The 4,435-nt window shown below is 40.5% G+C and overlaps 1 long non-coding RNA gene across 1 annotated transcript; it reads left to right on the plus strand.

The window, feature by feature from the left end:
* The first annotated feature begins 1,437 nt into the window (after window positions 1-1,437).
* Window positions 1,438-3,833, plus strand: LOC114885188. Its single transcript, XR_003791035.1, has 3 exons — window positions 1,438-1,700; window positions 3,511-3,563; window positions 3,798-3,833. It is a non-coding gene; the product is annotated as an uncharacterized LOC114885188 (long non-coding RNA).
* The last annotated feature ends 602 nt before the right edge of the window (window positions 3,834-4,435 follow it).

The following is a 4,435-nucleotide window of genomic DNA, read 5'->3' on the forward strand; positions in this document are numbered from 1 at the left end:
ATAGGCAGGAGGTGGAAACAACCTAAATGTCCATCAGCAGAGGAATGGATAAGAAGATGTGGTACATATAGACAATGGAATATCACTCAGCCATAAAAAGGAATGAAATTGTGCCATTTACAGAGACACGGATAGACCTAGAGACTGTTATACAGAGTGAAGTCAGAAAGAGAAAAACAAATATCGTATAATATCACTTATATGTGGAGTCTAGAAAAATGGTACAGATGAACTTATTTGCAAAGCAGAAATAGAGACACAGATGTAGAGAACAAACTTATGGGTACTAAGGGGAGAAGGGGGGTGTGGGATGACTTGGGAGATTGGGATTGACATATATATGCTACTATGTATAAAACAGAGAACTAATGAGAACCTACTGTACAGCACAGGGAACCCTACTCAGTGCTCTGTGGTGACCTAAAGGGAAGGAAATCTTAAAAAGAGGAGACATATGTATACGTATAACTGATTCACTTTGCCGTACAGCAGAAACTAACACATTGTAAAGCAAATATAATCCAACAAAAATTAATTAAAAAAAAAGAAACAAGAAAGAAAACATAGTCTTCTAACCTAATCTCAAAAGTGACATTCAAGATTTTTGCCCACAGCTTCCGGCTGGTGAAAAGCTCACTCTGTGGTAGTCCCAATATGTGTTGCCTACACTCTGTGTTACAGCCACTATAAAATAAATAATAAATAACGCATACAAAGCATGTATGTAGCATTCTTTAGTCATTCAAAAATCATTGGAAAAAGTGTTATTATTTATTTTAAGTAATTGGTGAAGGAGGAAGAAAAATCATTATTCCTTATGTCGGAGTTTTGACCTGGAAGGGATTCTTATTTTTAGTTTTGCACAGCAAACACTAAGCTTTATCACAGTGTATAAGGCCTGATCTGCTCAGTCAACAACTTGGTTTTTGTCTGTATGATGTAAAGGTAGGTAGTTAACTGGACTTGTTACCTTGGCCACTAAAATTCCTACCTTCTCCTGTGACCTGCTCTCTGCAGACATTGTCTTATCGTTAAAAGTTAAAATGAGGAATATTAAAAATTTAAAGAGTTTATTTGAGCAAAAATTGATTCAAACTGGGCAGCATCCAATCTAGCAGACAGAAAGGAGCTCCAAGGGGCTGTACAAAATGAAAAAACTTTCAGACAGAGGGGAATAGCATCAAGGAAATTATACCAGGCAAAGAAAGTGGGTTAGTTAATGCAAAGTTACTTTCCTTTAGGTGATGGCAAGATTACATAGCTATTGCTGGTCAGGTAATTCTTGATCAACCGGTGTAAGATTCCATTTCTGGGGGAAGCAAAACTATAGTTAAGCCTCAGTTTGGTGAAATGGTTGCTAGTGACTTAGCACAAGCGACTGCGTTTTGGGCTCGTCTTGTTTTTAACACCATGAACACCATTCCAAGAACCCCTAATTCCCTCCACCTACTCCTGAAGTGCATTTCCCTTTATTCACCTCCCAGATACACCAGAGGCAGGAGGGAAGTACCCAGAGCATGTAGCCATCCCTTTCCAAATCAAGGAAGTCACTTCCCGGGTCTCCCTAAGTCACTTTCAAAGCCACTAAGTTGTTCCTCTCCCCTTTCCACAAGGGTAGGCTCAGAAGAAGTGGAGTTTTAGGAAGAATAATTCCTTGGGCTTTGAAGAAGTCTGAGTAGAAATTCTGAAATCTGTCCCAGGTGAGTGGTCTGTCTCCCTTCTTGTACCTGAGTTTTGCAAAATAAGGGTGGGGGAGGGGTGGAGGTGATGATACCTGAAAACAAGATCTGCTTGCTCCTGGGGGCTGGTCCCCTCTTTATGTTGTGTGGCACCCTCTTCTTTACCCGAAGCAAACTTCCCCTGATCACCTCCACAGCCTCCTGCTCTGGGAGGGGATTCTTCCAAGGACTTCACGAACCTGCTCCTTTTACTGACCTGGCAGTGAGTGTTTCTGCCTGCACAGATGCCAGGGCTGGAAGTTGTCGGATGGCCCATCACCAGCAGCAGAGGCCATGCCTGGGAGATTGTTAAAAATACAGGATCTCAGGTCCTACCTCGGACCCAGGGAATTCAAATCTGCAGTTAACAGGATCTCCAGATGATTCTCAGGCAGCCATAGCAAAGTGTTTAAACCATGGCTGTAAATGACACAGCCAGAATCAGTTATTTCGAGGATTTTATTCCAAAGCCCCCCTTGATGTGTGTGTGTCTGCGTCTGTGTGTGTGTGCATGTACACAGGCTGTGGGAGTGGGAAAGGGAAGGAGGTGAACATTGGCGCTGCTCATTAAGAGTTTGCATTTGATGTTTGTCCGCACCTCTGAGGGTATTTGTGCATAAAGAAATGGAGTAGTGATTGCTAGAGTGAAACTTGTGTAACTGCTCCAAAAACCCAAGGGTTTTTTTGGTTTGCATTTTTTTTGTTTTGTTGTTGTTTGTTTGTTTGTTTGCTTTACCTGAGTTCATTTACTAAGAGTTTGTACCAGGGGGCGCTGCAGGCCTTTCTTTTTTTTTGTCCTTAAAATTTCTGTATACTGAAGTCAGAAAGCTCAAATTATTGGTAAATGCTTCAATCCACATTATTTCATTTGATACATCAATACCTGCATTATCCAGGTATTGGGTCTTTTGACTTTATGGATGAGTAAAGAGCAAGACTGACCATCTGTTTCCAATCTCCAAAACCCAGGCTCCTTTTGCAGCCTACCGCACCACTTGTTGCTCTTATGATAACTTCAATATGAAGTTATACAGAGAAAGAACTAAAATAAAATTTTGCCCAAGGCTGGGTAAGTAGTCTGTCTAAATTCGAGTAGATGAAAACAATATTTATTGTGTTGCTTTGCTAAGAGTCTTTTAATTGTTTGCAATACAAAATGCAACCCATATTGCAAATTCATATAAAATATTCTGTTAGGTCTTCTGCTAGAAATTTAAAGGGTATCACGGTACCTCTGAACAAGATTGATGTATGTATATGATGACCTGGACAGCCCTGATATTTCCTTAAACTTGTATAAACTTTAGACAGGTGTCTACCTAACTATAGATCCCTCACTTCCCTTTTCTTAGAGCATTTACCTTAGAAAACTTGCAATTGTACAATTGTAAATTCTTTCTTTCGGCCTGTTTGAGAGGTAAATCTCATAGCCTCTTGCCTGGGTCTTTGGGAAAGACCCAAGAACGTCTTTCCCAAAGACTTGGGAGCCATCTCTTTGAAATATAATCATCAAGAGAGACAGTTTCCCTTTCACCCCAGTCTCAGTTGGAGAATAGGAGTCTGGTTTCCATAAAACATAAAAGAGCTATATATATATATATATATATCTTTTGTTTTTTCCTGTAATGATAAAGTTTTGTTTGCTTTATCAAGTGCAATAATCTGGATGGTCAGGACACTATTGTTACCTCTAATTAGGTACCTTCAAGAAAAGGAAGTCAATTTTCTTTGCTCATGAAGATAATCTGTTCATTCTTCTCCTGACCTTCTCCTTCATGTTCTCTGTTGTCAGGGAACGGCCATGTTGGTGCTCCTTCTGCTGCTGTTTTTTTGTTTACCCCACAGGTAATTCTGATGCACTGCTTTGTAAGCTGGGCCTGTGTTGTAAAATAAACATCTTTAAAATTATATTTACCCTTCAGCAATTGTAGATGGATGGGTAAAAATTCTCTTTCAAAAGTTACTATGGTCATAGCCAAGCAAAAATACAGATTTCAGCCTCAATCTTTTTCTCTTGATGGGTTAGTGCTTTAATTTGTTTAGCAGTGTCTCCAGCAGTTTCTAAAGTGCCTTTTTCAGGGACTTCCCTCGTGGTGCAGTGGTTAAGAATCTGCCTGCCAATGCAGGGGACACGGGTTCGATCCCTGGTCCAGGAAGATCCCACATGCTGTGGAGCAACTAAACCCATGTGCCACAACTACTGAGCCCACGCACTGCAACCACTGAAGCCCGTGCACCTAGAGCCCATGCTCCACGACAAGAGAAGCCACTGCAATGAGAAGCCCGCGCACCGCAACGAAGAGTAGCCCCCCCTGCTTGCTGCAACTAGAGAAAGCCTGCACTCAGCAATGAAGATCCAATGCAACCAAAAATAAGTAACTTTAAAAAGTAAAAAAATAAAGTGCCTTTTTCTGATTTTCGTTTAAAGGATTGTGGCAGCAAATGATCTTTGACTCTTAACTTATGTCATGTGTACAGAGCACACTCACTGGAGCTCTGTACATGTAACATGTATAACTTTCAGTTCTAGGTTAAGGATGAGTGTGGGTTCTTACGTCACTGTGCTAAAAACAGTTATAATGCTGACTGAAAGTCACCTGCTTTTTAAAATTAACAGACTTCGTTTTAGCTTTATGAGAAAAAAAGCACTTTAGGTCTGCAGAAAATTTTAGCAGAAAATAGAGTTCCCATATGCGTTTCTTCCTCTTATGCATCTT

The sequence above is a fragment of the Monodon monoceros genome, unplaced genomic scaffold (assembly GCF_005190385.1).
Source record: "Monodon monoceros isolate NGI ecotype Baffin Bay Population unplaced genomic scaffold, NGI_Narwhal_1 Super_Scaffold_6, whole genome shotgun sequence".
NCBI classification, from domain to species: domain Eukaryota; kingdom Metazoa; phylum Chordata; class Mammalia; order Artiodactyla; family Monodontidae; genus Monodon; species Monodon monoceros.